The following is a 23,904-nucleotide window of genomic DNA, read 5'->3' on the forward strand; positions in this document are numbered from 1 at the left end:
TCCACTCCTGGGTATCTACCCAAAGGACAGGAGAATGCTCAGTTGGAAAAAGTGCTTGCACATCGATATTTATTGCAGCATTATTCATGATTGCTAAGACATGGGACCAACACAAATGCTCACAAACAGACATATGGATTGAGAAAGTGTAGCATATATACTCCACGGAATACTATTCAGCCATAGAAAAACAACAAGGCCCTGGAATTTGATAGAAAGTGGACAAATATGGAAGATTTATTGCTGAGTGAAGCATGTCAGGCTATCAAAGAGAGATATTGTGTGTCTTCACTTAACATATACCAACTGTCCACACTCTAAGGTAGAGACTGAAAGACTAGAAGACATAAAAGCACTGAAAATTGTTATGGACAGTAGGGACAAAGTGGACAGAGAGTGGGAGAGGGGAAAAGTGTAGGAAAGGAAATTTGGGGAAAAAATAGAAAGGTAAGACATTTGTGGGACACAGATATGGTTTATGACCTATTGATGATGATGTATATAATGTTCTCAACTGGGCTGAGGTGTATATCATGCTGGGTAAAGTCCCTTTACAATCTAAATGATGTATAGCAATTAAATGTATAGTAAATAATAAAAAATTAGAAAATGTATTATGGGCTTTACCCATAGCACAGTATTCAAGCGCTGTGCAGAAGAAGCTGGATCCCACAGGACTGACCAGTGTTCAAGTCCCAGCCCCACTAGCTTGGAAAATATGCCAAGCATTCATATGCCCAGAATCCTGAAAGGATAGAGAATTAGAAGAAAAGGGATTGCAGTGTGACCAAGCCCCACTGGGGTTTGGAGGTGAGTGCTTCCCTCTCTCCCTCAAGTTCATGTACCACATGCCCTCACAACATGCCTCTGACAGAAAAACAAAATTGTATTATGCTATATAGCCTAAATATAAAAAGAATTTAGGTAACATGTAATATATACATACACATATAGTTTACGAAGTTATACCTATTATTTATTAAAAGTTGAAATAGATCAACTTTCTACATTATTATTCATAACATTCATCAGCATATTTGAAAGTCTTCATAAATGAATTTTTAAAAGAACAAAACTACACTTTTGTTAAGGACGTATGCCAATTGTATTCTTATTGCAAGGTTTAAAAAAAATCTCAATATTTCAGAAATGGATATTAGTTGCCAACACCTGTCAGCTATTGATAAATAGCCTGTGTTGTTAAGACTTGTAATTAATATTCCAATATCTCAGCCTGATTGTGAGTTCATTTTTAAGTTCAAATCATATGTTCATTCCTCTATACCAGAAATGACCAGGTTAGGACCTGTTTTTACACTTAAGAAAAATTATTGAATTTTTAAAAGATTATTAATTAGTTAATTTACTTATTTATTGTGAGAGAGAGAGAGAGATCCCAACAGGGCTTTCATCCGCTCCCAGCTTCAGCCAGTCCCAGGTCATGGGCATGTGTATGCCTTATGTATTCAGGTAGGTCTTGTGAATGTGAACCTGGAAACTTCTTATGTGGGTCAACCTTGAAGAACATTACGTTTTACGGTAGTGCTACCATCCATCCCACTTTTACAAGTTCAAAATGTAGGTAAAACAAAAATGAAGCACAATGATAACAAATAGAAAATGTGACAAAGACCTTTTATGGCTTGCAAAGACTAAAATATCTTTGTTACAGGCCCTTTTCAGAAAAAGCTTGCTGTACTCTGCTTTAAGACTGGAGACTTCCCTAGTAGTGCTCTCTTTCTCTGACCTTCGTCCACAGAATTTTGGCTCCGGAGTCAAACCAATCTGGATTTTCACTCTAGGCTTTCTGTTGTCACTTAGTCACTAATTGCTGCATGACTTGGGTTTCTGCATGACCTCCCTGAGCCACTTGCTTTTTCATCCATATGACTGGAAATCTGCCCACCACACAGGGTTGCCGTGAGTATTCAAGGGAGCGTGGGGAAATTCTTAGCACACTGCTTGAGTCCCACACACTCATGTAAGCAAGATATCCTTAACTTACCCAAAGGAAAACAGAGCCCAAGAGACATTAAGATCCTACCTCAGAGCATGCAGTTGTTGGGGGAGAGCGCGACTCCCCCAAGATCGGGGAGGCTCAGAGCCTGTGCAGACACCAACTTGGGCTGGGTGTAGAGCTGCTCTCAGGGGAGATCAGAGGCTCAGGAGTGCTTCAGGAACTAGCAGTATCTTGAGGCAAGGAGATAAACAGGAGAGGAGTTTGAGGCCTCCAGTCAGTTCTTCTATAAGGCTCTCTGAGTCAAAGCAGGAGGTGCCCACACATTAGGATTCTGTACCCCAGTGCAGAGCCTGGAAGTTTCTTTCCTCTCATCCATGACCCCATGTCCCATGCCCCAGTTCTGGGGACTTAGGTAGGCAGCTCAGTGCTGGATCTAGGATTGTGAGGGAGGAAATTAAAGCAAATATTCATGGGAGTGGGGAGGAGAAGATATACTAGAGGGATGAGTCCTAACCTGAGGTCTGGAGAACAAAAAATGGGAAACTAGGACCAGCAGATACCATAATGGTTACGTCACTTGACTCCCACGGAGTCGACTGCTCAAGTTCCAGACACAGTGGCTTAAAACTCACGCTGAGCACATGTGCGTGCGTGCTCAAAATCCCAAGAGGAGAACGGAGAAGGGATTTCGGCATAGCCACTCTCCTGTGGGGGTGGGGGTGATTTCTTACTTTCTGTCTGTCTGTCTCTCTCTCCGTCAAGTGTATGTGCACTATAACAAAAATCTCTCTCTACAAAAAATAAAAAGAAGGGAGGAAAATCAAAGCACAGACTCCAAGGCCATTCCTATGATAGGAGAAGCAGAGCTGAATTAGGAGTTCGAAGCTGGGGAGGAGATGAATGAGGAGAGAAGGCCTGGCAGCTGCTGAAGTGGCACTGTGGTACTAGACTTCCTGATAGGCCAGCCAGAGCATGAGTGTGGAGTAAGGGACTGGGGCTTACTCCATTTCGGCCAGGAGTCGAGCTGTCATGTCTGTATCCATCCTCATGTTATTCTTCCAAGGGAAATGCCTTCTAATCTTGGTTCTCTTTTAAAGTATCCAGTAGAGAAGTATCCCATATATTTTAGGGATTAAATCTTTGTTGACATTAAATTGAAAGTCACTGAACATGGGACTGGGGTTAGCCTGGAGTATCCATGGAAAATCTGCTTTACCTTAAATTACTTTTGGAACAGTAAATAATTCTTAGAACGTGCTTCCCAACAGCAGCACATTCATTTGAATGTCCTGGACATGGTCCAGGAGTTGCAATCTCAATTCTCCATTTCATAAATTCATGTTTCAAACATTGCTCAGGTCATTCTTGGGTTGAAATGAACTGTGAGGCAGAAAGTAAAAACTTATTCTTGGCCTCTCCACAAAATTATTCTGTGATTCTTGGTCTCTGAGCAAGCTGTCTTCTGACTCTATTCTCAGTTACTCCATCTGGGAAATGGGGATAACAAACTCCCCATCGAAAACATGAAGACAGACTAGAGATGATATTTTAAAGTGATTTCCCAGCTAGGTAAGAGAAGGCTGCCTATTTTATAGATGCTCCCAGGGACAAAATCATATTCATGTAAAGCCATCTTCTTTTCTCTGGAATTGAAAAGAATCGTAGAACTGAAACCAGACACATCATGTTCTAATGCTTGAGGGATGTGACTAACGATCTAAAAAGTCAGCCATTCACAACTGACAAAAAGAGAGGTTAAATACCAGTGGAATCCATTTGCTTTAGAAGGAGGTAGTAAATCTCCCAATAAAATAGTTCGCTAAGCCCTAGTCTTGGCTCACATCCCCACACTAGGGCCTTAACATCTGATGGGAAGCGTTTGGTGTTACACCTGGCACCAGCACTATCCTCCAGTCCAGCAGGCCTTATAAAAGTCTTTCACCCATGCACAAGCCTGCTCCTGCCCACCATGCAGGGATACCACCCACTGCGTGCTCTACTGGTGAGTCCTAGTCTCAGACTGGCTAGAAGATCCATGCAACCTTGTCTCCCCAAAGCTAGCTAGGGCCTTGTGCAGTGTGTGTACTCAGTGGTATTTGCTGAATGAGTAGATGTGCTTGGTCAGGGCAGTGGAAGTTTTGGGGAGCTCCTCTTACTCTCTTCTATGAGAAGACATGAACTTTGCACACTAAGGGGACATTTGGTGTACATCCAGTGCTTGAAAGGCGGGTGTAGTCACAACACCAACTCTCTGGCACTTGCTCAATGTGCTAGGCGTGATCATATATGCATCTTATATATTTTACCCTATTTAATCTTCAGTAATATGAGATTTGCTCTACGATTATTACTCCTGTTTTACAGATGAGGCCTATGAGGCCCAAAGGAGGTTTATAATTCAATGCAGACAGTCTGACTCCAATCCTGCCCCCCCATTACAGGACCTACGCCTCCTACTAGCAGAGCAGATTCCTACAGCAGATATTACTCTAAACTGGCCCACTGTCCCTCTGACCCTCCAGTGTGAGAACAGAGAAACTGAGGTAACTAGTTTCCTGACACCCCAGGATGAGTTGACCTGGCGTTTCTGTTCTCCAGGGGGGCACTGAGGCACAGAGCAGTTGGTGTCTCACTCACAGTTGCTAGACTGACTTCGATGGAGCTGAGGTCAGGAAGCTAGTCTGCTGGCCTCTGCGATGCTGGGCCGAGTGCTGCAGTTCAGCCACCTGCAGTAGAGATCCTTAACTAGCACACCCTCCACCCACCATTACCAGGCTCCTCTGCCCTGAGGTGACAACTGATTGCCTGGTATGGCAATCAGTTGTGAAACACCTGCTATGTGTGAAGAACCTTGGTCACCATACCAGGCAATCAGTTGAGAGACACCTGCTATGTGTGAAGAACCTTGGTCACCAGAATATAAAGCCAGAAATAGAAGAGACTTTGAGTAGCATTTAATCTAACCTTTCATTTTACACCTGCAGAAAGGAGGCAGTTGGCCCCCTATCCCAAACTTCATGGTAGCAGAGTAGGGAGCAGAGCCCAGGTCTCCCGGTAGGATACCAGGTGTGCTTCTGATACTGTGCCATGCTGTGCTGGGTGAGGCAACAGGAGGTTCCAAGAGCTCTCCTTAGGCCTCTCATTGCCTCACCCATGGGCCTCGGTGTAGCCCACTCTGTGGCTGTCACTGCACAGGAGGCAGGCCCTGCTCTGTGGAGGAAAATAGGCAACCAGCCTTAGGGATTCTCCCCAGGCCTGTGTATAGAAAGTATCCTCAGCAAGCCATCCATCTCGACCATCCCCCTCCTCTACTGAAACTTAATTAATCATGTTTGCATCTGGATCTAGACAAGACAATAGCAGAGATGTGTTTTTGGTTAGGAACTGAAGCTGCATTCGCAAAGGAATGTTGATTAGTTAGTGGTCGGTATCATTTTTCATGCCTTTTTAAGTTACAAAAAATTTTAATATCAAAGCATTTCTCCCTGCACCACACGTATCTATTTCTCATAAGTGCATTCTGCTGGCATAATTTTCTTTTCCTTCCTGCGGGCTCTGTTTATGAGATGATCCATCAGGTTGTCTCAGAGTCTCCATCCCACCCTTTGGCAACCAGAGGAGTTCCAGGTGAGCAGGGAGCTGCAGCCCTCAGCCTTTTCCCATGTGGAAGCAGAAGGAGAAAGGGAGACTTAGGCCAGGACAGCATGCACGCACAGCTGGTCAGGGAGACGGCAGTCATCCACTACAGACAGCAAGGTCTTCTAGCACATCCTGGGCCCTCATTAGATCAATAAATCCTGCTGCTCTTTAGAACAGGAGTGGACCCTTAAGGGAAGAAAATGCCCTAAACCTCCTCTAGACCTATGGATGCTGAGGTCTATCTGGATGATTCAATCCAGTTTTCAATTTTGCCCTCAATCTGGGAAACTTCCTAATGGAGGAAACATGCATTAATGTGTACAACATGCTCATGTCTGTAGAACATATCAAGTCACAGATGGTGAGTCATGGCAGATAGGAAAGGCAGGAACTATTGGCAGAGCAGGAAATTTGCTGCCTCACCAGCCCTTAGGCTCCTTTGTAGACAGAGGTGATAGAGGAGTCATAGGAAATTGTGAGGTGCCTTCTCCTTCTATTCCATGGCCCTATCTGCTCAGCTGACAACCCGGCATAGGTGCCTAGAAGGAAGTTTTGACAGGACTGACCAGTGGGGGCAACAAGAACAAGATCTAAGATGCTCAGATGTAGGCCAAACTGCCCCCCTACTGGAGAAACCATCTGTTTCATACGGTCATTGATTTCCTGGACGCCACTGGCTCAAGGGGCTGGGGAAGACTTGTTATAGGAAAGGATTGCTGGGGGTGGGTAACCAGGGAATACAGTACATGTTTGGGACACATTGGTCCCCCGAGTAGTTTGGGTTGATGAGGTAGTATTTTAATTGATCAGAGGCATGGTCCTCAGATAATTGCTACTATCTGGACATCTGTCAAAGAAGGTTGATTCTGGGCTGGGATAGGAAAGCTGGTGAATGCACCTGGAGACCCAGAGTATATTATGAGACAGTCCCAGAAATCAGCCAACTAATTAAACAGTTATCTGTTCAGAAATTAAAGTCCCAACTGTGTGCCAGGCATTGTGCTAAAGGTACACCACACTGGTCCCATTTGCCCCCAGGCCTTGCCACAGGGGTCTGGCCCAACTTAGTCTCAATTTTGTCCCTCTACCACCCCAGGCCTCTTCCTTGGAGTTGTCCAGGTCTTAGGAGGATGTTTAGTTGTAGCTAACCCCAGTCCTAAAGAACTATTTTAGTATGCACATATTATACTCAAAGGCACAGATGGTAACAAGCAGGGGCCTGTGTATAGCCCATTGGGCAGATTTGGCCTGCCGCCTCTTCTCAAATAAAGTTATCTTGGAACAGAATGTGCATTCATTACAGTATTGCCTATGGCTGATTTTACACTACCCTGACAGAGTTGAGACTGAGTCTGTATGGCCCACAAATCCTAGATATTTACTATCCAGCCCTTTACAGAAAAAGGTTGCCCTGGTATAAAACATCTGTCCATTTCCATGTTGAGAACAAGTGGTCAAAAAGCGAGGATACTCAAATTTCCTGATTTCTTCTCCAAGACAGAAACCACAGACTGGCTTTCTCATTAGAAAATTCTTTTGCTTTGTCTTTAATCTTTGTGATTCCTGCCCCCTGGGAAAATGTCTAAAATGTTAAATTGTCTAAAATGTTAAATGGCTATGATAGAAAGCAAAGGATAAATGTCTCCAGACCTTTAGCCCAACGATGTACTACAGAGACTAGGGACTATGGCAGCCTTCATGGAAAATGATCTGAACTCAAGAACAGTCACCTTCCAAAATTTCCTGGGGGCAAAGACTGGATTCTGGGGTAGGTTTGGGTTGACTCTATAATACAGCCTGTGCGGCTCATAATATCAGGTAACTCATGCTTTAACATCGTAAGGATCATGATTAAGGAGGAACGTGGGCTTCTAGAGAACCCCAACTTGGGGACAGAAGCCCTGGACACTAGACTGCAACACTCAAAACCTCTGGTCTTGTTTTTCCTCACCTAAAACAGATTAAAAATCCTTGCTTAGCCCACCTCTGGAGGAGAAGGAAATAATATACTTAGTGAAAAAATTGTTTTGAAAAATAAGCAACACTGATGTAGATATAGCAGTGTTACTATTCATTGTTTGCCCCAGGTTGCTGGGAGAGACCTGTATTCAAACAGTCACATTTTGGAGATCACAAAGTTAATGCTAATAAACCTACTCTATCAAAAAATTAAAAAATCAAACGTTAAGGTATTTATTTACTTTACCTCAGATATAGGTCTATAAATCATGCACAAATAAGACAAACCTTTAGGATATTGTGATGGTATAAAAATGTACTTGAGGGAGGTTTGGCCCCACAGTGTAGTGGTTAAGCGCAATGCATCAGGAGTCAGATCCCATGTGGCCTACTGTGGTTCAAATCCTGGCCTTGGCAGCTGGGCACATGTGCATGTGGATTGAGAAATGAAGGGAAAAGGAATTGCAGCATGGCTACATCACGCTGGGGGATGCTTTCTCCCTCTCTCTCTCTCTGGTGAGTACATGTACCCTCTGGCAATTAATTAAAATATAATGTCCAGTGGAAAAGAAATATGCAGTTTTACTATAATTTGAGTAAAATCACAGATATTTTGGAGGTACTCTTAGAACTTAGGGGTAGGTATGTAAATAGATGAAGAATGAAGCTCAGAGACACTAAGTTCCTTGAACAGGGTCACATCACCCTCAGTTTGGTCAGCTCAACTCAGCCTCACTTGAAAGCCTCTGTTTTAAACATTCTAATCCGCAACCATTTTTTTTAGGGGAGAGGGAGCTTAGGTCTCTGGAAGGTTGCGCTCAAGAGCTGGTCCTGGGTGCTCTGTGCATCTGGGCTCATGAAGATTCTCCCAGGCTGCCCTTCCAGATGCCCATGTCCTCAAATAACACTTGAAGTTGTCCCCTCACCCTTCAGAAGCTAGATCTTTTATCAGTGGCATTGCAATGAAGTAAAAGATCAGTTGCAATCCCCACAGCTCCAGTTCAGCCCAGCCCAGAACAACGGCCTTTACCAAGGACCTGCTTAGTGACAAGCCAGTGTAGAGTGTTGGGTGATCTAGCCATTAGCCTGTCCTTGCTGGCTGAGGGTTGGCTGATTCAATAATGAAGCAGGAAGATCCAAGGCAAAGCCAGGCCTCATGTTGGGCACTAGTGAAAAAATATCCAACAGTTGGTAAGGCCTGGCCCTGTGTGTTGTTCACATCCTTTACTTTAAGGTCTGGGATGGACGCAGGGATCTCTTAAAGGCCTCTCCAGCTCAAAGATTTAAAATGATCTCATAATTCTTAAGCTTATAAAAAGAGCTTAACATTAGCCATGTGAGGAGGTGGGCCTAGAATATCCAGATTAGAGCTCTTTGGGAATCACTTCACCCTTGCGAAGACCCTATATGAGAAGTAGCTCTATCCTCATTTTACAAAAGGGAAAAGTAACTTAGAAAGATAAATTGATGAGTCCCAAATCACACAGATGATGCATGGCAGAGCTGGGAAACCTATGGCTCTGGACTCCAGGTGAATATCATGAGCTCCAGGAGAATCAGCTTGAGGGCTGCCCCTCCCATGTGGTTCTGCAGGCTGATCCCTGTGCAAGGCACCCAAGCAGAAGAGACTTGTGGGGGCCAAGAGTCAGCCTGTGTTCTGGTCCCTGTCATGAGCCCTAAAAGGGCACGGGGCCATTGGGGAAGTCCTCCCTTCTAATACGCACAAGGCGATTGAGGGGGCTAGTGCTGCCCCTGCCTGTAGGTTGTGTGAACAGGTCAGGTATGAAGCAGGACAGCAGATCCGCCCCGGGGTGATGCAGGCAGCGTTGCGGACTTGTACCGTGAATGCCCACTTCACATTGTAGCTTTTGCTGTTGTTGCTTGGTTTGTTCTGGTGAGTACATGTACCCTCTGGCAATTAATTAAAATATAATGTCCAGTGGAAAAGAAATATGCAGTTTTACTATAATTTGAGTAAAATCACAGATATTTTGGAGGTACTCTTAGAACTTAGGGGTAGGTATGTAAATAGATGAAGAATGAAGCTCAGAGACACTAAGTTCCTTGAACAGGGTCACATCACCCTCAGTTTGGTCAGCTCAACTCAGCCTCACTTGAAAGCCTCTGTTTTAAACATTCTAATCCGCAACCATTTTTTTTAGGGGAGAGGGAGCTTAGGTCTCTGGAAGGTTGCGCTCAAGAGCTGGTCCTGGGTGCTCTGTGCATCTGGGCTCATGAAGATTCTCCCAGGCTGCCCTTCCAGATGCCCATGTCCTCAAATAACACTTGAAGTTGTCCCCTCACCCTTCAGAAGCTAGATCTTTTATCAGTGGCATTGCAATGAAGTAAAAGATCAGTTGCAATCCCCACAGCTCCAGTTCAGCCCAGCCCAGAACAACGGCCTTTACCAAGGACCTGCTTAGTGACAAGCCAGTGTAGAGTGTTGGGTGATCTAGCCATTAGCCTGTCCTTGCTGGCTGAGGGTTGGCTGATTCAATAATGAAGCAGGAAGATCCAAGGCAAAGCCAGGCCTCATGTTGGGCACTAGTGAAAAAATATCCAACAGTTGGTAAGGCCTGGCCCTGTGTGTTGTTCACATCCTTTACTTTAAGGTCTGGGATGGACGCAGGGATCTCTTAAAGGCCTCTCCAGCTCAAAGATTTAAAATGATCTCATAATTCTTAAGCTTATAAAAAGAGCTTAACATTAGCCATGTGAGGAGGTGGGCCTAGAATATCCAGATTAGAGCTCTTTGGGAATCACTTCACCCTTGCGAAGACCCTATATGAGAAGTAGCTCTATCCTCATTTTACAAAAGGGAAAAGTAACTTAGAAAGATAAATTGATGAGTCCCAAATCACACAGATGATGCATGGCAGAGCTGGGAAACCTATGGCTCTGGACTCCAGGTGAATATCATGAGCTCCAGGAGAATCAGCTTGAGGGCTGCCCCTCCCATGTGGTTCTGCAGGCTGATCCCTGTGCAAGGCACCCAAGCAGAAGAGACTTGTGGGGGCCAAGAGTCAGCCTGTGTTCTGGTCCCTGTCATGAGCCCTAAAAGGGCACGGGGCCATTGGGGAAGTCCTCCCTTCTAATACGCACAAGGCGATTGAGGGGGCTAGTGCTGCCCCTGCCTGTAGGTTGTGTGAACAGGTCAGGTATGAAGCAGGACAGCAGATCCGCCCCGGGGTGATGCAGGCAGCGTTGCGGACTTGTACCGTGAATGCCCACTTCACATTGTAGCTTTTGCTGTTGTTGCTTGGTTTGTTCTCTTTGCCTGCTTTAGTCCCTCCTTCCCTTTGACCAAACACATATACTAAGTCATCCATGGAACATTTACCTATGTGTTTTCCAAGACTAGGACAGAAGATGGAAAAGGGAAGATGAGGGACAGAAATAAAGCTTATTCTCAAAGTAGACACTTAAAAACTGTTACAAAGTGCAGAGTTAGTTCATTTCCAAACATACCAGGCCTAAATTCTAACTGAAGACAGAACAATTAGTGATAGAAGCACTGATTCATCAAAGTCATAACACCCTTTTCATCAACTTAGTATACAAACACCGTTTATATCTTTTTTATTTTTTCAAGCCTCTCCTCACTTACCTTGTGAACAGTAATAAAGTGTTTTCTTCTTTGCCCCCATCCTCACCCTGAATTGTCTGAGTATGCTGAAGACTTAAAATTTAAGGATATAAGACCTGCAGGCCAGTTATTGGCATAGAGGTTAAGGCAGCTGGATCCCACGTGGTCAACTGTGTGGTTTGAGTCATGGACCCTGTGGCTTGCACAACATGGCAAGTGCATGTGTGTGTATACCTCAAATTCCAAGAGGAGAATGGAGAAGGAATTACAGAGTGGTTATCTCCCCTGGGGGGGTGTTATCCCTTTCTTTCTCTCTTTCTCTTTGCCAAGTGCACATACCCCATAGCAAATTTTAAAAAATAGAGAAAGAAAAGAAAATTTAAAGAAGAGAAATAAGACCAATGCCAGCCCTGTAGCATAGCAGTTAAGGGAATCTGATCCTCCATGACCCATCATGGTTTGAGTTCCAATCTGATGGCTTGGAAAATATGCCTGTCACATGTTCAGAGAAGCCTAAGGTGCTGATGGAATGGAGACATGGAGGAAAAAGGATTGCAGCAGGCCCCATTGGAAGGTGTTTTCTCTGGCTCTCTCTCTCTGGCTAGTGCATGTGCCCTCTGGCAATAATAACAAAAAAGTTTAAGACTTACATCTGAGCAGTCAACTACTGCTTTCATCTTGTTGCTCCTTAATGATGCTTTCGAGCACTGATTCTGCAAAGTTTACAAGTGAGTGCTTGGTAGAGGCGGAGGAGTATCCTGAGTGGTATTGCCCATGCACCTCTCCTGATTATAAGGATTTCAGGTCATGCTCTCATGCTCAGCCATCTTTCCCCAAACTGCAAAATGTCTATGTCAAAGCAGGTGGTTCTGCACAAGTGTCCAGGATCAGCCACACCATGCCATAACACCACCAGACCACCTCTGCCGTTCTTTTGGCTATTGTATTGAGCAGGGGTTATGACCTCAGACTTCCCCTTTCCTTGATTAACTTCATTTTGGTGACCATCACTGAACCATAGCTGAGAGCACCCCAGTTGATCCTCTCAGGTCTTTCTGATTTAATGGCAAGTAAAACTTGCCAGCTTGGGACCAGCAGTTAAGTGTAATGGCTATGTTGCTGGACTCCCATGTAGTCAACTGTGGTTCGAGTCTCGGACCCAGTGGCTTAAAACTCATGCTGGGCGCATGTGCATGCGTGCCCAAGATCCCAAGAGGAGAAAGGAGGAGAAGGGATTGTAGTGTGGCCATCCCCCCCTGGGGGATGACTTCTCGCTTTCTGTCTCTCTGTCTCTCTCTGTCTTTCTGGTGAGCACACACGCCCTATAGGGAAAACCTGTCCAAAAAGAAAAAAAGTATTATTAAAAAAAAAAAACAACAACAAAAACTTGCCAGCCTTGGCATCTTCTCTCCAAGAAGTCCAAGATGGCTCCTTTTACAGGCTGACACACCTCTTCCTTGCAATCAACTTTGCAAACCAGAAGACTTACCGATTTCTAACTTTGCTACAGTAACAGAAGGTTCTCTTGTTTTTTTTTTTTTTTTTTTTTTTTTTTTTTTTTTTTTTTTAAGAGGTTTTTGCTATAGGATGCGTGCACTCGCCAGACAGACAGAAAGAGACAGAGAGACAGAAAGCGAGAAATAACCCCCCTCAGAGGGATGGTTATGCCACAATCCCTTCTCCTCCATTCTTCTCTCGGGATCTTGGGCACGCATGCACATGTGCCTGGCGTGAGTTTAAGCCACTGGGTCCAGGGCGCGAACCACGGTCGACTACATGGGAGTCCAGCAACATAGCCATTACGCTAGCTGGTCCCCACAGAAGGTTCTCTTATCTCCGAAGGTCAGGACACAGTGGGCCTCCATGTTTACAGATCCAAGAAGGACCTCCTTAAATTACTTCTTTCTCCCCTAGAAAACAAAATAAATCCTTCTAGGTACCTTGCAATTTCTACTTCTAGACATAAGAGAACATACATTTTATTTCTGCCTTAAGAGAAGCTCTGCTGAGGTGAGCAGGTGGCATGGAGTTTAAAGTGCTGAACTCCCACATGGGTGACCAAGGTTCAAATCTTGGATCCAGAGATTGAAGATCATGCTGGGTGTGTGTATGTGTGCTCAAAATTCCAAGAAGAGAATGGAGGAGAAGGGACTGCAGAATGGCCATCCCTCCCCCTGGAGTAGGAGGTGTGATTTCTCACTTTCCTTTTCTCTTTCTCTCTCTTTCTCCAGCTAGCGCATGTACCCAAAGGCAAAAACCTAAATGAAAAAAGAAGCACTCCTATGTATCCTAGTCTAATGCTGTGGCAAATTGGGCCATATGCAAGTAGAGAACAGGACTAGGTATAACATATGACTGGGTATTAATGGTGTGGCCTCGGAATAGGGTATTCACAAAAACAGTTTTATAGAGAGGTTGGGTCATCCACTCCCTTTTCTTCTTGGCTAGGAACAACCACTTGCTAAGCAGACCTTTAAGTGCCTTGCCACTGCTTAGTATACAAAGAAAATCCATCTTATGGGCCCCAGACCACCTCTGCCACTCCGCTTCTGTGGGCCAGCACATAGTCCTTCCTGCCCCTTTTCCTAGAGACTTTCTTGCAATGTTATCTTTAGAGCTGGGGTAGAACTCTACCTCCTAAATGAATCATTAATCATTACTGCCACTATATTCACTGGGTATTCTCATCACTCCTGTGTTACAGAGGAAAAATCATGTGCAGAGAGATTCAGTAATTCCATTAAAATCTCCCATCTAGTAAGTGGTAAATAGGTTCAGAATTACCACCCAGGTCTACCTGACTCCAGGTTATAGGTACTTAACTCCTGCCCTGCACTGTCCCCAGGGCCAGACAGAAATGAGTGACTCTAGGCTGGAGTAAGCATGAGAGCAGGCATGGCTGGCTGCCACAGTCCCCATCGCAGCACCGTGTTCAGGGCTCCCTAGGGCAATGCAGAGGAAGGAATGGCCACCTCAGGGCACTGGCTAAATAAAGCCTGGGCTGAGGCGGCTGGGACCTCTCAGTCCAGTCCGGCCGCCAGCCACGGGAGAGAAGGTGCTGGCCAGGACCCAGAGAGGATCTCCCGCAAGAAATATATCGAGTGCTGACACTTTTATGACCTGAGCCCGCTTACAAAACACAGGCCGGTGCACCGCTCAGCTCTCCTCTGCCCAGCTTGACATCACATGCTCGCCCCGGGGCTGCCACTTGGAGTCAGGAAAGCCCATATATTTCCTTCCTCAGATAGGCCTAGTGGTTCTCGTCAGGTGCAGAAAGCCAATAAATCACCAGCGAGGTCTCCCTGTATCTATCAGTCAGGAGGCCTGTCATCTTCCAGGCCTTGATCCACATGAAAGCCAGGAGTAGGAGGGCAGGGCGCGGGGGGCGGGGCTCGGGGCCTGACGCCGACACCTGGAGGGGCCGGGGCGGGAGGGTCTGCAAATGTTCACAGCTCAGAGGGGCCCCAGAGAAAATGTACGGGGGCCTCCCGGTTCTGCACCAGCTTCCTTTCCCTTTGAAGTTCCGTTGCTCCAGACTAGGGGTGGGAGAGGCAAGTCCTCCAGCCTGGGGCTTTTAATATTCCCATCACGTCCTCTTTGCAGCGAGTTTGGGAGGGAGGAAAGCTATAAAGAAAGTTCAGTTGACCTTCCCACAACACAAGGTTAGGGAGTGAGTTCACACCAGTTTGCTCTGTCTTGGTTTTCCAACCTGCCCAAGTAGTTGAGACAGAAGTGGGGACTTTGAGTGCCAGTTCCACTAGGCAGAGGTTACATCCCTTTCCTGTCTGCTGGACAGTAAGGTGGCTGTGGAATCCAGTGCACATCAGCTCAAATCCCACCTCTACCATTTTCACCTTTTGGATTTCAGCTTACTCTTTCACTTTTCTCCGATGTAAATGGGAATACAAGCTTACTCCATAGAGTTACCAGGCACTGAAATGAGGTAGTGTGTGTGGATTGCTTAGCGTGTGCTCCATGCAATTTAATCATGAAAGGATGATAATTGTATTTTTATTAATTTCCTCATGCATAACTTGTTGGTTTTGTATGAAATGCCCTTTAAGGCCCTTCTAGCTGTCAACTGCACACCTGAGCTGGTAGTACAGCCTGGGTACTAGGTCCCCTGCTGCTGCCTGCTCTCACCAGCTGGTTCTCATGCTGTCATGTACCATGAGGGCTGTGGGTGCCACAGCTCTGGGAAGTCTCTGTGCTTTTGATGAGTGCCTTTCTTTAGAGGCATTCCGAGGGCTCCTTCTATGTCCTCGTCACATCTGCATGAGGGATACAGGGTATGGCATAGGAGACTCTGTGTACCCTGAGAACATGAATTTTTAAGACTAACGAGGGAACTGCTCTTGGTCAGGTGGTCAGCTGCACACTCAGGACTGGAATCAGTGCCTTTTTCCCAACCATGGCCACAAAAACATGTTCAGGGGCCACATGTGCTAAGTGAAAGAGTAAAAGCAGAAAGTTCCCTTAACAGGCTCTGTTTCCTCTTATTATTCTCTCATTCAACACACAGTTGATCATTTCCCATGTGTAAACCTTGGAGATCTTGTCATTTAACCTCCCTGGACCTCCATTTTTCCAATTGCAAGACAAGGGGACAGGAATATTAGTGTTTTTCAATGGGGAGCTATTGGGATCTGTGGCCAGGACTGTCCCATTGGAGGATGCTTAGCCTCTGGGGCTCTAGACATTAAATGCTGGAAGAACACCCAGGTACGGTGGCAATCAAAATGACTCTTATATTGCCAAATACCCCAGTTGGGAGCCTCTGGATGATCCCATTTCTCTAATATTCTATCAATGAAGTAGTCCTGAGTCAGGAGCTAACCAATCACTCCTGCTGTGACTTTGGTTAGTGTCCTTTTATTACTATTACTATTATTATTGTCATAAGAACAATCAAACTTGTACAGTCCATGTCACAGAGTGAAATTATGTTAAAAAAGTGGATGGAAAGAAATACTAATGTGTTTTTTGAAGATAAAATGTTATTATGTGAAAATAATAACATTATCTTATTAATAGGCTCTAGATACTGCATACATATCCTCCCATGCAATTCCAATAGGATTCTCTGAGATAGGTTGTACCATTTTCATTTTACACAGAAGAAATGGAGTGAAAAGGTGAGCAATTTGCCCAAGGCCTTGTAGCTAAATTTGAACCCTTTATATAGGGACTGTCAGACCACACAACTCATGTACTAAATAATATCCTCTACTTTCTCTTTATGTGGGTCAGAAAAGCTTGTTCCCAGATCAGCACATTTTCTGTCCCATAATCAAGTTACATAGAAAGCCAATTATTAGATTGTTGCTTCAAGAGGTGGAATTAGGGGATTTCATCAAGAGAACTGGTGATCTCAAAGACTGTGATAAATCACTGCTCTACTGCCTTCCTCGACGTGACCCTTGTGCCTTCCCTGTCCCCTATGTAAATGAGGACTCCTTACAGTAATTTTAATCTTATGTATAGCTTTTTAAATATATATATATATATATTTACTATATATATATACACACACACATATATATGTATATATATAAAATTTTACTATTAGTATATCCCAGATATTGTATGAGCATATTTATATTAAAAGTACTCATTTTACAGACCAGAAATCCAGATTTAATTGGGTATTCTCTATTTTATCTGACAACTCTAAGTGGAGCTCATTACATTCTAATGCTCCCTGCCTTCAAGCCACCTGCAGATGGAGAGCTTGAGAGGAGCAGGACATGACTGGACATGGTAAAAGAACCATCCCTCTCCCCTCTCCAACACAGAAGTCTTTACCCTAAGAGCATTCTCAGTCTAGCTACGAATATACTGGGTTGTCAGAAAAGTCATGACATACTTTTTCTATGTTTTCTATGCAAAAGTGTGTCATGACTTTTCCAACAAGCCAATAGAAACCACAAAAGGCCACTGCCCGACACCTGTCTTGAATACTATCTGATGTCTCACATCAGCACCCTTTAGGAGTCATGCTGAACCCTTCTCTCTTACTATGTGACATCCACTCAATCTCTAATCCCTTCCAGTATCTACATTCACGGTAGGAATACTAGAAAATTCTTAGAGGAATAAGGAAAAAATTATAATATTCTCTGGTTATTTCTCTGCTCAAAATTTGTTCAGGTTTCTCATTTTCTATGCAGTAAAATCCAGACTCCAAGACAGAGTAGTGAAAGTCCCTGTGATCTGGTTCTTACCTATCTTTCCTGACTCTGCCTGACACCATCTAGCTCACACTGCAGAATCCAGGCATACAACTCCAGCAATATCTTCCAGCACTCTCAATAACAAGCCATGCTTTTAGTCTAGGCTTTTACAAAGCTTTTATGTTTTTTTTCCTGGAAATGGCTTCTTCCACTAGCCACTAGCACACTCCTATTTGTACTTTAGAACCGAGGTCAATGTTACTTCCCTGAGTTTCATATTCTAAAACATACTTAGAGGGGTCTGGATTATAGTAGTAATGGTGACACTTTGTGATGTGACCCACACGAGAAAGTACCTGGTTTGCATCTGGAGACTCCTTGAGTGTGTCAGGTGCCTGCATGACCATCATCCAGGGCTGGCTGAGTCTGGGGATGGATTGAAGCATCAAATGGTCATGGTAAGAGAACCATCCCTCCCCACCCCTTCTTAGGGGTGTTGTCTTTCTGCCTCTCTCGCTCATGAAAGAAATAAATAACTTTTGAAAAAAGAGATCAAGTATACTTGGAAATAATCTCCTTAGTGTTTCCATAATCAGCTATGCCTATGCAGTCTTTGTATATCTTCCAGTGAATTAAAAAAATAAGTGTGTTGCAGTTATTTATTTACATATATATTGTCCTGTCTACACTTAGATCCTTAAGGATAGAAACCCTGTATCTCTGAAGCCTAGTAAAATGCATTACACTATTAGGAGTTCAATAAAATACTTGTTAGTCATTAAATTCCTTCATTTCTTTTCTGACATGACATGCTTTGTGGTTTTCACTAATAGCCTTGAATTAATTGCTCTACCTGCTCTACCGACTTAATGTTAACTTAAATGCTGCTATTATGTACACTCCCCAGTATAACTAGATTTAAATATTTGGGATCTCCCACAGTGGCTATTTTAGGGCTAGACATAAATATTTCTCAAATGACTGAGTTATCTTTCCACAGACCTAGTAGAGAATGAATGGTAAAAGATTCCAGATAGGGATTCAGGGCCCTAGTTCCCATCTCTGCTCTTCCAAGCTGTGTAAATTGGTACGGCTCATTGAGTCTTTCTTTCCTTGCCTATAATATGTGGAAGTGTGTCCAGGTCATCTCCTAGGTCCTCTGTCATCTGCGTTTTTAGAGGGCAATGAACATGAATAATCTTACCAGCTGTGACTTGCTAGTAAGTTGTTTTCTCTGTTCAAGGTAGGTAAAAGGAAACAGCATTTGTTGAGTACTTTGTATGTGCTGGTCAGCTCCTAATCTTAGGAATGTTCCATGTTTCCCTATGTAAGACCTGAGGAGAGTATGATGTGGAATCTGCAAGTGACACCTGCAATTCAGATAGTATTCCTCTGTACCCTCATCCATTCTTGTGTGTAAATGTTAAATGATGACTAAAACACTTCATGAATCCACCTGAACTGGTAGAATGAGGTCGGTTGCCCTCATGTTAGCCCTCATCCAGTCAAAGGTCTGAATAGAACAAAAAGGCCGATGTTCCCAAAAGTAAGGAATAACTTGACTTGCCTCACTACTTGAACTGGGGAATCAGTCTTTTCCTGCCCTTGGACTTGAACTGCATTTTCTTGGATCTCTAGTCTCCTTCAGACTGGAATGCTGTGTGTCTTCAGCTTGCTAACTGCAGATGTTGGGACTCGGCCTTCAAAGTCACACAAGCCGATTATAGTGGTCCCCCCTTGTCCATGGAGGATACCTTCCCAAGACGCGCAGCTGTTGTCTGAAACCTCAGATAGTTTGAAACTCTACATATATTATGTTTTTTCAGTCCAGTAACTGAGATGGCTATGAGTGACTAATGGGTAGGGTATATACAGCATGGATATACTGCACAAGCAGATGGTTTATATCCCAGGCTGATTGGAGAGGGAGAACGTGAGATTTCACCATCTACTCAGAATGGTGCACAATTTGAAACTTACACATCAGGGCCAGTGGTGCAGTAGTAATGTGTAATGCTTTGACAGGCAGACCTACATAGGAAAGTTACTAGTTCATGTTCAGAGACCTTACTGAGTACACTAGGCACCCATCTGCCCATGACCTAGACTGACTGAGTCTGGGTGTTGATCATGGCACTGGAACCCTGTCAGGGTGCTGAGACCTGACTCTGTCTCTCTCAATCATGAAATGCTAATGTTTTTTAACTTATAAATTTATTTTTAAATTTTTCCCTATAATATCGTTGAACCACAGTTGACCACAGTTGTAGTTAAAACTGCAGAAAGCAAACCACAGATAAGAGAGGACTATTGTAGGGTTTTTTTTTTTTTTTAAGACCACTGTATTTTTTTTAAGACTACTATAATTTTGATAAATTTATTTATATGTATATACATATATGCATATCCTCTTGATTCTTTTTCTATGGAGAATTATAATTAATACAATCTGTCAGGCAAAAATTAGCCAACCAGATGTCAGGGATTCTGGCCAAACTTAATAGCCTGGCAGAAGAATTCAAAGCCTGCCCTATATCCCACTTGCCCCATCCATCTCTTGGATGATCCCACCAGGCCAGGCTCAGACATCATTTTGAAGTCTCTCTTTGGCTACAACACCATATACTCACTGTAGATATTTTCCCCTGCTCACATGCTTATTTCGAAACTTGAAGAAAAGAGCACTACCTCAGTGACCCTCTAGGGACCCTCAAGATCACAGATTATAATAATTGTATAATAATGTTAGTGCTGATGGTTAACATTTATTAACCAAGTGCTGTAAATGAGTGATCTCATTTGCTCTCCCAGCAATCCTTAGCAATAACTACTATCAGCATTATTTCAGAAATGATAAAATTAAACCACACAGAAGTTAAATGCCTTTCTCAAGATTAATCAGCAAAGGATAGAGCTAATATGAACTCAGTAAATCTAATTCCAATCTTGGGCTCTTCAACAGATAATCTTTAAAGTCTCATTTCAACCTGATATTCCCCAAGTCTCTAAACGCATTAACATTGAAGGCATGAGGTGTCAGCCTCATAACTCTGTATTAGGCCCCAGAGTTTCTAAGTCCTGTTCAGCTGTTACGGAGTTTCAGAGGTCATGCAAGCATGGTAGAAGAAAGATCGTGGGGCCATCTAGTATCACGGAGGCTACAACGTTGGATCCTGTGTAGTTGATTGTGCAGTTCAAGTCTCAGACCTTGTGACTTGAAAAACATACCATGTGTGTGCATGTGTTCCCAAAATCTCGAAAGGAGGGAGAGATGGAGAAGGGATTGCAGTGTGACCAGTCTCCATGAGGAGTGGTTTTTAATTTCATCTTTCTCTCTCTCCCTCTGGTAAATTAAAAAAAGAGAGGGAGAAAGAGAGAGAGAAAAAGAGGAAAGAAAGAGAGAAAGAGAGAAGAGAAAGAAAGAAAGAAAGAAAGAAAGAAAGAAAGAAAGAAAGAAAGAAAGAAAGGAAGACAGACGAAAGAAAGAAGGAAAGAAAGAAGGAAAGAGAGAAAGAGTAAGTGAGTGTGGGCCCGGGAGCCACAAAGCTTGAAAATAAGCCCCAGCTCCATAACATACCATCTGTGGGAAGCTGGGCTCCTAAACTCTGTGAGTCTCAGTGTTCTCTAAACTGGTAATAATCATAATCATGCCTGCTCTTCCTAACCCACGGCACTATTCCGAGGATCACAAGGAAAAGAGTATGTGAGAATGCTTTGTAAATTGTAAAGTGCCATACAAATATGAGTTATTATTATTTCCAGCTGGTGTTGTCTGGGACTACTTGAATGAGGGCATTATAAATGATTGATAAGACTTTATGTGGTATTTGTGCTTTAAGGGGGAGCAAGTCTTAGTCAAATGATTGAAACTTTGGTATGGAATGTTGGTTGCAACACTCTAAATAGAGAGGTTTGGGCAAGTGAATGGGGGTTGGGTCTATGTCCTAAATACAGGCAGCCTTATTAGATTCCAGAATTAGAAATTGCTATCAAGTGTTGGCTACTATTAAGTTATTTTTTGAACAGGTCAAAGAAAGTAATAATACACAAATACTTATTTGAATGCTTACCTTGTATCAGGTATTATTTTAATTATCTTATATGCACATATTATTTAATCTTTACAATGATGCAGTGAGATGAATATCTCTATGGGTACTGTGTCCATCCCTATTTTTCAAATGAGGAAAAGAAGGTTTAGAGAAGTTAAGAAACTTTTCTAGAGTCACACAGCTAATAAGTGGTAGTTTGGATCTGAACTAAGTAATTCTGGCCTCAGGGCCAGAAGGAATCAGGAAGGAAGAAAACCTGTATACTGAATATTCTCCAGACAGATTATTCTGAGACTGGTGAGGGAAAATGGACAGACTTCCAGAACCAAAGGATCTCTAAATGAGACATGTTGTGAGCGAGTCAAAGAAATGTCCTGGACCTATCACTACCCACCAGGTAGAACATGTTCTCTCTCACATCTATGAACTATAATGGAGTCACTATCACTGCATGGAAATATAAACTGGGTGCTGTGAAAATGCAGGGGCAGGGTGAAGCTGAGAGTGGGGAGGGCCTTCAGGCAGAGAAAACGTTCAGGTAAATCTTAGAGAATTAATATATCTAGCCAGACACAGAGAAAATGGCATGGAATGTATAACATGAGCAGAGCTATAAGAAATTAGGTAGTAGATGTTAATAAGCAAAAGGCAACATGGGAGAAGTAAGAGAAGGGGACAGACCTAGGGTTTAGGTTATGTGTTAAGACAGGAAATAAAATGTACTTTCTTGAGCTGGCTCCATAGTATAGTTGTTGGGTGTTATGTGGAGGGAGCCAAATCTCAAATGACTGACTGATGTTTGAATCTTAGGCCTGGCATTATGAAAAACACACCAGGTTATGTGTGCTGAAGATCCTGATAGGATGGACGAATAGAGAAAGGGGGATTGTGGTGTGACTACTGCAAGAAGGGGAGCGATCTCTCTCTCTCTCTCTCTCTCTGCTATGCACATGTACCCTCTGGCATTAAAAATTTTTTTTTTAATTTCTCTTATGTCTAGAAGTAGAGACTCCAAGGTAACTATTTATAGGATCATCAAAAAAGTCATGACGCATTTTTGTATAGAAAAATACGTCATGACTTTTCTGATAACCAAATATTTTTTCTGGGGAACAAAAAGTAATTCAAAGGTCCTTCTTGGTTTTGTAAATGTGGAGGCCCACCATGTCCTAATCTTGAGAGATAAGAGAAACTTCTGTTACTATGACAAAGTTGCAAGTGCTTTTATTTTTGTCTTAATTTTTTGTTTATTCATTTTAATTTATTTTTTCCATAAAAATAGGACATAGGGAGAGCATCCCCAAGAGGCTCTCAACACTGCAATCTACCCCCAGCCTCAGCCAGCTGGGGGTCACAGGCATGAACATGCCCCATGTACATAGGGGCTCTCCAACCTTAAGCTAGTAAGCTTCCCATGTGGGTCAGCCTCACAGAGCAACACATTTCACCATTGTATCACATGTAGCCCTGGTTAGAAATTCTTAAGCCCTCTGGCATGAAAAACTAATGGACGAAGAGGTATATCAATTTGTAAAAGTCAAGTGACAGGCCAAGAAGTTTGACTTTATCTTGTATGTGATAGCCATAAATGTGGGGGGTTTTTTTATTTGTTTGTTTTTTGGTCTTTTAAAAAAGTTTATTTCTTCTATGGTGGGTGAGGGAGACAGACCCACAGGGTGCCAATCTACTCTCTTAGTCTCAGTGAGCTGGATCACAGGCACGCATGTACCTACCTAGTACGCTCAGGAAGGTCATAAGACAAACTCAGGACCTTTCCTTTGTAGGTCCAGTTGTACTAGCACTGCACCACCACCCAGCCCCCATAAATGGTTTGGGCATGATCAGATTTGTTATTTAGATGAGTCCCTCTGACTACAGCTGAGAGGGTGAATTTGATGGGTGGGCTGGAGGGCAATAGGTTAGAAGAAAGGTCAAGATTCCATTTCACTACTGTAGGCAAGAGCTGTTGAGAAGTTGAACTGATATTTAGGAGATATTTTTATAAACATTTAATCATCAACTGGACTGAGGTGGGATGAGTAACAATGAGAGATGTCTAGTTTGATTCCTGTTTCTTGATAAAGTAACTGGAGAGACTGTGGTGCTACTTACTAGGGGTATAGAATATGGGAGAGGTGCCATTATGAGAAATGGATTTTAAAACCCTCTCTCCCCTTCTCTCTTTCTTTGTCTCTTTCTTAGAATAAAGAAACTTAAGAAGACATAATATATAACTGCCAATATCATCAAGGAAGAGGATGATCTCTAAGGACATACAAAGAGGCAAATGCAACCTAGAGGAGGATTGATAGAAGACTGAAGTCTCCACTGCATTTGGCAGTCAAAAGGGGTATGGAGGACATTTTAATAAAAATTCCCTTGAAGTGCATAGATTTATTTTTTAATTTAATTCTTTCTTAAATAATTATTTATTAATTTTTGTTTATTATTATTTTAAAATTTGCTACAGGGCATGTGTGCTTACCAGAGAGAGAGAGAGAGAGAGAGAGAGAGAGAAAGCAAGCCGCTATGTCT

General features: G+C 43.3%; 1 long non-coding RNA gene across 3 annotated transcripts in view; it reads left to right on the forward strand.

Annotated features, from left to right (window-relative positions):
* LOC102472982 (uncharacterized) overlaps positions 1–23,904 on the forward strand; it is a 52,345-nt gene that overhangs the window by 26,671 nt on the left and 1,770 nt on the right. For all 3 annotated transcript variants that reach the window (XR_001369594.2, XR_003547501.1, XR_337088.3), the window contains 2 exons: positions 1,760–1,920; positions 23,572–23,719. This is a non-coding gene — a long non-coding RNA (uncharacterized LOC102472982). The remainder of the gene's footprint in view (positions 1–1,759; positions 1,921–23,571; positions 23,720–23,904) is intronic.

This window comes from Tupaia chinensis, unplaced genomic scaffold (genome assembly GCF_000334495.1).
Source record: "Tupaia chinensis unplaced genomic scaffold, TupChi_1.0 Scaffold144247_1, whole genome shotgun sequence".
Taxonomy (NCBI): Eukaryota; Metazoa; Chordata; class Mammalia; order Scandentia; family Tupaiidae; genus Tupaia; species Tupaia belangeri.